Source organism: Schistocerca serialis, chromosome 12 (genome assembly GCF_023864345.2).
Source record: "Schistocerca serialis cubense isolate TAMUIC-IGC-003099 chromosome 12, iqSchSeri2.2, whole genome shotgun sequence".
NCBI classification, from domain to species: Eukaryota; Metazoa; Arthropoda; class Insecta; order Orthoptera; family Acrididae; genus Schistocerca; species Schistocerca serialis.
The window spans coordinates 38,936,566-38,948,479 of record NC_064649.1 but is presented as its reverse complement, the minus strand read 5'-3'; positions in this window follow the sequence as shown (position 1 = coordinate 38,948,479).

Genomic DNA, 11,914 nt, shown 5'->3' with positions numbered 1-11,914 from the left:
ACTGCCAAGAGCAACAACATGATTTTAGCAGCAGCAGCAGCAGCATCAGCTATAATGGTGATGGTTCTTACAATGACTTAGTTCCTAGAAGAATTACCCTGAGAGAGAATGACATGATTGTTTTTTTTTTTTTTTTCCTCCTGTATTATGAACCTTATGAGACCAACGGCCAATTGCTTTTCTATCAGTTTAATACACTAATTTTATTTTAAAACTGAAATTTGTTATTTGTTTGAGGATCAATTTTTAAAGTTGCTAAAATTTCTTCCTTTACATCCTGTAGTGTACTGTTACATGTAATCTCCAACTTTTCAGTATAACAGAGTATGTAATATGCATTGGCTAATCACCATAAAGAGACTGCAATGATTTCCAATTGCATTTTAACACTTATCACATTTGTGTTACAATTATTCTTGTTATCATATATAATAAAAATGATTTCCTATTTTACATCTTAAGTGAAAGTCCAAGTTCATGTAGGCAATGAACTGCTTGAACAAGTTGATAAATTTACTTATCTGGGCAGTAATATTACCAAGGATGGAAGGAACAAGGCAGAAGTGAGAAGTAGAATTGCTCAAGCAAAGGCTGCTTTTAACAAGAAGAAAAACATCTTAACATCTAAGAGCATCAGCTTTGAAACCAGGAAAAGATTTTTTAAATCATATGTGTGGAGTGTGGCATGCTATGGGTGTGAAACATGGACTCTCGGGACAGAGGAAGACCAGAAGTTAAATTCTTTTGAAATGTAGTGCTATAGACGCATGCTCAAAATAAAATGCATCGACAATGTCACAAACGAAGTGGTTCTGGAAAGAGCAGGTGAGAAGAGAAGCTTCTCGAGTTTCATTGTTAAAAGAAGAGTGCAATTTACAGGCCATCTATTAAGACATAAAGGACTCCTGAACGCAATCATAGAGGGATATGTCGAGGGAAAAAGACCAAGAGGAAGATCACGACTGAGGTACATGGATCAAATTGTGAAAGATGTGGGATGTAACACCTATAAAGAAATGAAGAGAAAAGCTGAAAGACGCACAGAATGGAGACAAGCTGTCATTGTAACTGATGCAAACCAATCCTTGGATTGACCACTACAGAGAGAGAGAGAGAGAGAGAGAGAGAGAGAGAGAGAGAGAGAGAGAGAGAGAGAGAGAGGTGTTTATTTGGTATATTTTCCCCCAATATTCCCTGGCAAATTCGGTAAATTGCAAAAAGGTTCTGACAGACTAACATTGTTATTAACAAACATTTTTCTTTGTAGTATACTATTAAAACTGACATATTATTAATTGTTTGCTTAAAGATCTTATTTTTTGGTGACGGTAACAAAATCCACCACAGTTGCAAAATGCTTATATTGATCAAAGTCCTACGTGACAGAAGTCACAATACACTACCACAGTTTCGGGGTCTTAGCCCCATCGTATCTGAACTCTAGAGTAAAACAATAGTTGTAACCTACACCTTTAAACAATTGAAAAATAAAATAAAATTTAGAAACTAAAAAATCAGATGAAATGTTAAAAAATAGCGTACCTCAAAGTAGAAGGACATGTCTGTGCCCAAACAACCAGTACATGAACACGTATTGTACTTGGGCCGCCATAATAGCATCCCAAACTGTGGTCGCAAAGAGCCCCAACTTTTAAGCATGGCCTGGGAAAATGCTTCTTGTCCCAAAATTGCCACTAGTAATACACACAGCCTACATAAATGAAGTCACCATAGGGCATTGCTCTAGCTTGTGACTTCCATCTAAAGTTAAACTAAGTAGCGATCCTGTGCTGCAAAAATTAAATCAACTTTAGGCCCGATATGGTGAACCACAAGAAACAGTTGTAGCCTTTGAGACCAACACTTAATGAACAGTAATACAGCACACCAGTGAGACCCGTGTGGCTGTAAGCTGTACATATTGTGTACTCTGTGAAGGGGGTACATAACATGGCATGAAGAGAAACTACAGTAAAAGTACATTCAAATGCTGAAAAAAGAATACATAGAAATACAGGTATACCTAAAGTAATAGCAATCCAGTACGAGAGATATTCACCTTAACAAGCAAATTGGAAAAAGCAGCATAACTAATAACAGAAGATGTGCAACAAAGCAACAGACACATGACACAGAATGCACAAATAATAGCAGAAGTCAAAGGGCAAAATACATACAAAATGCCATGATCTGCCAGCAATACCACAGTACCCCAAACATGACAAATGACATGTTGTGAACTAGAGAAATTAAAAGGTAAGACATCTGAAAGATTTTTTAAAAAACTAAGCAATTTAAAAAATTAAAATTGTTACAATAATGAACCATCGGATGTTATTACAATAAAGAAGGATACAGGATGCAGGTTAAGGGGCTGTAGCATGTTCAGGAAATAGGAACAGAGAAGACAGCAAGTACATTCAAAACAGACTACTGAAAGCATTGTACAAAGTTATTCAAGATATTTTTATGCTTTAACTCAAGTTTATAGCCAAGGACATTGTCGGGACTGTTAAATCTAGATTTGAAAATCTCAAACTCTTCCAAAATATTTAAAGTCAAGCCCTTGATATAGACATGAAGTTTAGAGAGACCCTCCTTAATATTCCATAGTTTATTATTATTTAATGCTAAGTACATTGACATTGGTGACTTCGGCTTGTTAATGTTATACAGCTCCTTAAACCTAGTCTGAAGTTATCTGCCACTTTCTCCAATGTGGCAGCAATCACACTGCGGAACAGAATAAATGCCTGTTCTACTATGTGGTTTAGGTTCTCTGTATTAGCGGTAAGACGTTGCTCATTATTATGAGGAACAAAGAAAGCAGGAAAAATATGCAAGTCTTCAACCACTTTCTCACTTAGTGACAGTATTGCTGGTTGAGGATGCTAGTCGTGAATTGGCTAGATACCTTAACAGCATCCTCATCCAACTTTACTATTACCCTCATCATTATATGGTGAATAATCTGAAGGAAATTATACAAATATTGCAAGCAACCAGTGTTCCTCAGGGAGCTACGTTAGCTTCTTTCAATCTCAAGAGCATGTATACTAATATCCCTATACACGATGTTTTGTACTTTATTGAAAATAACATATTTTTAATAACTTAGAGGAAGAGTCCGTCAAACAGTTTACGAAGTTGCTCATACTGCTATCTGAATATAACTATTTCAAGTTGGGGAGGAAGTGTCAGCAGAATGCACATTTGGCAATGGGCTCTCCATTAGCCGCTATGATGGACAAACTGGTAGAGTTTTCAGACTAAGTGTAAGGACCACAGTAACATTAACAAGCCCAAATCACTGATGACTATGCACTTAGCACTAAATAATCATAAACTAGGTAAAATGAAGGAGGATCTCTGTATACTTCATGTCTACTCCAAGGGCTTGACTTTAAACATTTTGGAAGAGATTGAGATTTTCAAACTTCAACTGAACAATTCTGACACTTCTCTTGACCATCAAGTTGAGCTCAGGCATAAAACTCTCTTGAACAGCTTTATACAATGCTTTCAATAGTCTGTTTTGTATATAGCTCCCTGTCTTCTCTGTTCCTATTTCTTAAATCTGCCACAGTCCCTTAACCTGCATTATGTATCCCTTTTTATTCTAGTAACATTTGATAGATAATTATTGTAAAACAATATACTTTTTAATTTTTTAAAAAGTGTTTGTTTTGCCTTTTGATTTGACTGGTTCACAAACTTTCATTTGTTATGTTTGGGCTTTTCTGCTATTGGATGCAGATTTTGGCATTTTTTATGTATTTCAGTTTCTGGCTTCTGCTATTATTTATGCATTGTATGTTGGTTCTCTGTTGCTTTGTCGCACTTTTGTTACAACTCGTGCTGCTTTTTCCTATTTGCTTGTTAAGCCACTAATTTCAGTTATTACCTATATTTCTTCCCGATTCTTTTTTTGTTTCCAAGTTCGTATGTACCATTACTTCACTTCCTGTCCAAGCCATGTTACTGCTGCTCAGGCCCCTTGCCATAGACACATGGGTCACACAGGCACAATGTATCAGTGTTTGTTAAGTGTTGCCCTCAAACATTACCGCCATTTTCTTGTGATCCGCAATATCAGTTTTTTAAAGTTGCTTTGCATTTGCAACACAGGATCATTACTTAGTTTAACAGTGGTCTAGTGTGTGATCTCCACCTGATGTCCTAGGGTGGCTTTGTTTTTGTAGACTGCATGCATTCTTGGTAGAGTTTTGTGACGAGCCATTTTCTTGGGCTGCACTTGAAAGTTGGAGTTCTTTGCAACCACAGCTAGGGATGCTATGACGACAGACCATATACAATAGATGATTGCCTACGAGTTTCATCACGGACATGATATCTTGCTACTGCTAGGTAGGTTGTTTTTATAATCATTTCATCTAATTCTTTAGTTCTAAATTTTAATGTTTTAAATTTTTCAAGTGTTAAAAGGAGAAGGTTACAACTATTGTTTTACTTTAGGTTTCAAATGCACCTGATGATTGGGCAAGACCCCAAAACCTTGGTAGTGCATAGCAACTTCTTTCACATAAAACATTGGTCAATAAAAGCATTTTATAACGTGACAGATTTGGTTGACAAACATGTTGCAGAACAGTTGTAGATGTCCCACAAATAAAACTTTATCTAACTGTTGTAGGATTTCAAATTTTTTTATACAACACTTCATTAACTTCTCCATCCTTGTAACTACCTGTTTGTCTTACAAGGCGGCCGGTCCCTTTGTCATTCCACGGAATATAACAGGTGTTCTTTATCATAAACACACTTTTCCTTTTGTTATGTTCATATTTAGCACAGTCTGAATTGTAATGAGCATGCTCCACCACTATCAATGAAGTATTTGCATCAAAATACTTCATTAACCTCTGAAGCAAGTATTTAGGGCACAGTTGGATTTTCAAACCACTGAAACTTGGGTTCTGAGCTTTGCAAACTACGATTTACTACTATTTCCACTGCATTATCTGTTAGCTTTTTGAGATGGTCCAACATTACATTTTCATAGCCCAACATTTCATTTTCAACCATTATTACAACCTTGTGGCGTTATTAAACATCATACTGCCTGCTCGCTTGTTCCGCACAGGAACAGCCAAAATGAACAAGAATTTACTACCCAAATGTAATAATGCGAAACTAGTTTGTATAACGGAACACAAGATCGCAAATCTGTGGGCTTTAACAGCTTCTTGATGCCAGATATGTTCTTTGCTGACATTTCATGATGGAACAATCAGTATACTTCTAACATTGCAATATTTATGAATTCAGTTCCCTCAGCAAATTAAGTCTCAACAATTAATTTGCACAAAAAGTCTCAGTATCAAATTATGTAACATTCTATTATTGATTAATGGCATACTGAATCAGTGACACATGCATAAGGAATAAACATCTAGAACTTGCCCCAATAGTTGTAACACAGCTTTCAGTGTCTCAACATGAGCAAATGTCTATTAGATTTCATCATCATCATCTTGGACAGTTTCCAGCCACTGGCTGGGTCTGTCGGGAACACAAGCCTCTCCATCGTGTTCTGTCTTTCCACCATTCCCCCTCTTCCACCTTCGTCCAGTTCTCTCCTCTTCTCGTCACACATTCCTTCACTCCCTTCACCCATCTATCTCTTGGTCTTCCTCTGGGCCTCTTCCCCTCCAGTTGCAGATCAAACATCCTCTTTGGAATTCTTCCCTCATCCATTCTCTTCATGTGTCCATACCACTGCAGTCTTGATTTTTCTATCCTGTCCTGTACTGGTTCCTCCTTTAGTCTTTCCCTCACATACACATTTCGCAATCTGTCTCGTCTTGTTACACCCAACCTGCTCCTCTGGAACTTCATTTCACTAGCTTGTATTCTACTTTTGTCGCTTTTGTGCATTACCCATGTCTCACTTCCGTATGCCAATATGGGGACAAAGTAGGTTCGGTATATAATTCCCTTGGATTTCTGTGGCACCTCCTTGCTCCAAATAAGCCCCCTAATGCATTTGTAGAACTGCCCTGCTTTTCTGCACCTTTCATTTATTTCCATTGCGTTTCCCCCCTTACTTTCAATCACGCTTCCCAGGTACTTGAAGTTCTCTACCACTTGTAGTTTTTCCCCTCCACAAGTTATATCCACATTTGGCCTATTCGTCTTCCTTGTTGTGACAATTATTTCACTTTTCTTTGCAGAGAAATGCATTCCATATTGTGCTGCCGTTGCCTCCCATGCATCTAACTGCTCTTGCACCTCCTTCTCGCAATTTCCCCATAACATCAGGTCATCGGCAAAAAGCACTGCTTTCATTTTATGATCTCCAATTGCATCTGACACTTGCTGTAGGATTTCATCCATAACAATAATAAACAATAAAGGCGAAAGTGCACTTCCCTGTCGCAGCCCATTTTCCAGCTTGAACCATGCAGTACATTCCCTCCCCACTTTCACACAACTCTCACTTCCCTCATACATTTTTCTGACTTTTCGTGTTATCTCTTTATCTATCCCTTTTGCGTTCAGCACATCCCAGAGCTTGTCCCTACAGATACTGTCATACGCCTTCTCAATATCTAAAAAGGCCATGATTAAGTCCTTCCCGTACTCATAGTGCCTTTCCTGCAGTTGCCTTACCGCAAATATGAGGTCCGTTGTTGATCTTCCTGGTCTGAAACCGTACGGTCTATTAGATTTGAAATAACTAATTAAATGCCTGAAGCAAAACGTTACGGCAAAGTTCGAGTAAGGGCTGGAGCCATGCTCAGGCGGCATAGTGATAAGAGCGACTCCTTGCAATAAGCAGGAATGTCAGGTTTCAGTCCCAATTTCTAATTGTTGTTGCATTTGTAACTGTTGTGTTATAACAATAATTTTCTTAGTACATTTTGATTCAGATTCAAATATCCACATCCAGTGAACCATACAATGAATTTGAATGAAATATGTATCATTTAGAAGTAGTCATTGTCAAAAAATACCACTCAAGTGTAGATGAAGTTTCAAAGTACTGCAGTTATATTCCAGAATGAGATTTTCACTCTGCAGCGGAGTGTGCGCTGATATGAAACTTCCTGGCAGATTAAAACTGTGTGCCCGACCGAGACTCGAACTCGGGACCTTTGCCTTTCGCGGGCAAGTGCTCTACCAACTGAGCTACCGAAGCACGACTCACGTCCGGTACCCACAGCTTCACTTCTGCCAGTACCTCGTCTCCTACATTCCAAACTTTACAGAAGCTCTCCTGCGAACCATGCAGAACTAGCACTCCTGAAAGAAAGGATATTGCGGAGACATGGCTTAGCCACAGCCTGGGGGATGTTTCCAGAATGAGATTTTCACTCTGCAGTTTGGAATGTAGGAGACGAGGTACTGGCAGAAGTGAAGCTGTGGGTACCGGACGTGAGTCGTGCTTCGGTAGCTCAGTTGGTAGAGCACTTGCCCGCGAAAGGCAAAGGTCCCGAGTTCGAGTCTCGGTCGGGCACACAGTTTTAATCTGCCAGGAAGTTGCAGTTATATTGTTCTTAGGGCATAACAGCTTCTACTGAGATGGAAATAGCTACTAATGATCAACAGTTTTTATTTTTAATTTGCTTAAACGAGTTTAGTAAAAAATGCACCGCGCATTTTGTTGCCAATTAAATATTCGATCTCCAATCTCCATGCGATGTTGGAAGAAACACTTTGATCAAACTGGCTCTGTGTGCAAAAGTATAAAGCCCAACTAGACCTTGCTTATCAGAAGGGAAGGTCAACAGCTGTTGATATTCCAATTTGAACTTTCTATGAAGAAAATGTCACACATTTTTGGTGTCTGGTTCTAAGAAATCAAACAACATAAGAAGTGCAGAACCGACTGCTACAAAACACCGCCTACAGTTCAGCTGGCACAAGTTGATCTGCGACAGCTGCAGTGGGCTGGACGCGGCAGCTCCATGTGCTTACTCAACCAATAATGTAACAATTTTGAAATCGTCTCTCCGGCAATGCCTCAGGGTTCTCAGATGTCTATAGACTGCTACTGTTTTTGCCTGTAGCCATTTGCGATTCACAGTTGAAAGCTGCACTGTGATCTGTGAGAGATCATCTTACGCTGGCTGAACTATAGCATGTGTCAATTCGCTATTCAAACCACCTGCACTGCACCTTGTACACACACTACACACAAAAAGGATGGCAAATGATATAAAATTTTGTGAACATGTGCTTCAAAACATTGGGAAAAATGACAGTTTTCTGCCAGTCGTAATCTTTGGCAGTGAGGCAACGTTCAATCGAAGACAGAGAACCAACAGACCTAGTATCTCCAAAAGGGGACTGCAAAACTCACATACAGCACTGCAACACAAAAGGGACTCTCCAAAAATGAATTTGTTTTATGCTGTATTACTAGCAGAGATTTACAGACGTCTTTTTGATGAAAGTGTCCTTTATCAAAATGATTAATATTTACAGAACTTCAGTTTTCCATAGGACAGGGCTCCACACCACTGGAACAGAGACTTTAATTATTTCCAAGGAATCTCTACCTCAACAATGGATATGTCAAACGTGGTAAGTAGACTAAACACTTCAGTCTGGACTATCAAACTTTCTTGATACTGCACTCTGTGATTTTCTTTTCTTATGAGCTTTCACTAAATAAGGTGTTTGCATATCACATCCATCAACAATGTGGGATGAACTAAAAATCATGTCGCAGCAGAAGTTAGCTCAATTATTTACAACAATCTTTATCAGGTGTGGGATGTCATGATGTTATTTGTGCAGCCAAAGGAAATGTTATTGGCATCTACTGTCTTTATAATCGAATTTAAATTTCATGTTCATATATAATGTATGATTTGTTGAGTACAAAACTGTGAACTACAGTCCATTTTAGATCAACAAGTACACACTCATCTCTGTTACAACAACATCCCACAATTTGCTGTACTCACAAGTCAGCACTTTTGTAAAATCTCAATTTTAGAGATACTCTCAGATTTTTCTATCTCATTAACATAACAAGGAGTGCTAGTCACATCACTATATCAGTACAGCCAGGTGAAAATATTATGAGGGCTGTTTTGAGCAAGTCTTCCAGTGTTTTTGCAGGTGCCTCTCCAGTGCTTCAGTTTATGATGGCTGCTGTCTTTGTAGTGGCACAGATGTCAACATGATAGTCAACAGTACAGTTAAGAAAGCTGTAAAAGGTGTATTACAGCTTTTGTGCCAACCCATTTGTAAAAGCAAATGGCTTCTCTACGATTTAAATTTCAAAAACCTTGTTTTCAGTGTTGGTGTATCACGCAGACACACAAAACAAAGATTAACACACTAGAAGAATTATGACAGTCTCATTTTCACCACATGCTTCCTAGGCACGCAGCTTTAGGTTTGGAATACTGCTCACTGTATTCCACAGAAATACCAGATTTTGGTAGCTTGTTCAGTCCTCATTATTTGTCCAAATAACTGCACGCAGATGTAAGCAGCCAGATGACAAACAACCACAAATGACGACGACGATCACAATAATATTTTTTTCCAATTAAGTTTACCTGGTGCAGAGAACTTTTGCAATCTTCATTGACGATGTCCTCCGAGCTGCTGCTAGCTATTAATGCCATTCCTCCATGCGAATCTCATACATGAATAAACTACAAGACTGCCCTGGTATAAATACTTCATTTCCAGAGGTTTCCCTGACTTTTCTGCAAAACACTGACATTGTCTTGTTTACCCCATGGACTAACATTTGCAGGATCTTCCAAACCACCACTAAATTTGTTGTGGTGTTATGTTGACCTACCATTATTGTGGAGCTTGCAAACTTCTCACAAGTGTACACTGTGTGTGTTCTTGATCGTTACCTCTATGCGAGTTTCTCACAACTCCGTGACCACACACACACACACACACACACACACACACACACACACACACACACACACGACGTACAGCATCATAAGCTAAGTAGCATAATGGGAACTGCATTATCTATCCAGTGAATAAGAGATTATTCGAAAAACCTTTTCAACCAGGTGGTAGCAAGCAAAAGGCTTCAGCAGTGTGAGGAGCACGTAAGTTGATCTAACGAGCTATGGAAACATGTAACACATCATCACTGAGTAGGACAATCTTGACTTTTTCCAACTTAAGCACTGTGGAGGACCCACAATGAATTAGGTAGTCATAATAATTTGTAAGGATCCTACAGTCACTGTGAAAGGAAACGCAATGGAAGTGAAATTTTTTAGATGATGATAGTGAATAATACTCCTATGCAGATGGCAATAAACATTCAAATCTGTTTTGAGAGAATGGGAATGAATATGTATTTTTCAGCCTTTACAACAACTGGACTTTAATATTATTGGACCATTGTGGCCCATACTGGGTCAAATCAAAGCCCATTAACCACATGGAACAGTTGATTTGTGAGGAACAGTCAGACTCCATTAACGTTTGTTCATGATTTATATGCATCTATTGTTATAAGATTTCAGGGCGTTTCTGGAGGCACCGCTGACCTACACTATTTTAGTCGTATTAAGAGGGACTGATTCAATCCTTATATTGTGCTACCTTGATCTCCACCACATCCAAACTTGCTACACATCCAACAGAAGTGTGACAAATTGTGAATCAGCAACATCAAGAAGCCAATGAGTATTCTGTTTCTCAATTCATACCACCCAAGAATTTTTTTAACATTATCCAGAATGGCCCACAATTTACCTGATTTCCCTTCCCATCCTCAATGGCTGTTTTTACAAACAGCCACAATCCTCCATCATCCAAGATAGGACACTGATACATTTATGTGAAAAAAATTATGAGCAATATCTGAAGACTATATATATACAAAGATACACACTAGTAAATGGTATATCAGGCAAGCTGTTTATATTGTAACTTAAAACAGAATATAATCTAAATGTGAGAAGCCAAGTGAAACCTCATTAATTACATCTCATTTCGAGGAACTTCCCATATGAAACTATATAGTATCTCCCATTTAAAGAGCTCATCGCCCACGTAAGCTCTGGGAGACATTTTTGGTAAGCTCTGCGAGACACAAAACTCTGACAGCGGTTGAGAGACAATTTATGAGGTAACACCAAGAGTAAGGATGAGCTGCTGTTGGTACAGGAACACAGGAAACTTCTGTTCTAGCTGCATTCCCGGCTTCTGGCTGGCAATCACATTCTTCACAATGGTGAAGCCGACTTAATCACTCACAAAATGGTGACAAAACGTGTAATCAGGTAACAATGTTTTCATTTAGATACAATAAAGTGTATCAGGTTTTGTGTAATGGCTAAATACAGAAGAAATCAGTTTCAGTGCAAGGCAGGAGTAGTTCAGGAGAATACGAATCTCTAGGGATGCTGTGTCCAACATTGTGAATACTGTGGACACACCAAGCTGTGTTAATTCTTCCAAGTGGACCAGTTATCCAAGCAAATGTCTTTTTTTAATAGAAAATTCTGGTGCATATGCAGATCAACTTGATAGGTTTTAGGGGTGTGGTAGAATTTATCAAAGAATTGAGGTGAGACAAAATTTGTGAACCAAGATGGTATTACCATCTGGAAAAATGGTGTCTTAGCATGTCTGATGGCATAGTATGCAAAGTGTGGCCTATTTAAGGCAGATCAATTTGCACTGTTTCTCAAACTTGTGCCAGACAATTCTTAAACAGTAAAAACCTTGCCTGGTGTGGCAAAGGGGAGCTCAGCACAGATATATTGTACAAGCTCACACCAAAGCTGATGGGATGGAGCTACTGAAGTTGCTTGTCATCAGAAAAGCTGCAAATCCTCGTTGCTTCAAAAACTTGCTTAAACTGTGATTGTAATACACAAATGATCCTGGGTGACAAGTGTACTATTTATCATATGACTAAAAGCATTACATTAAAAACCTGCAA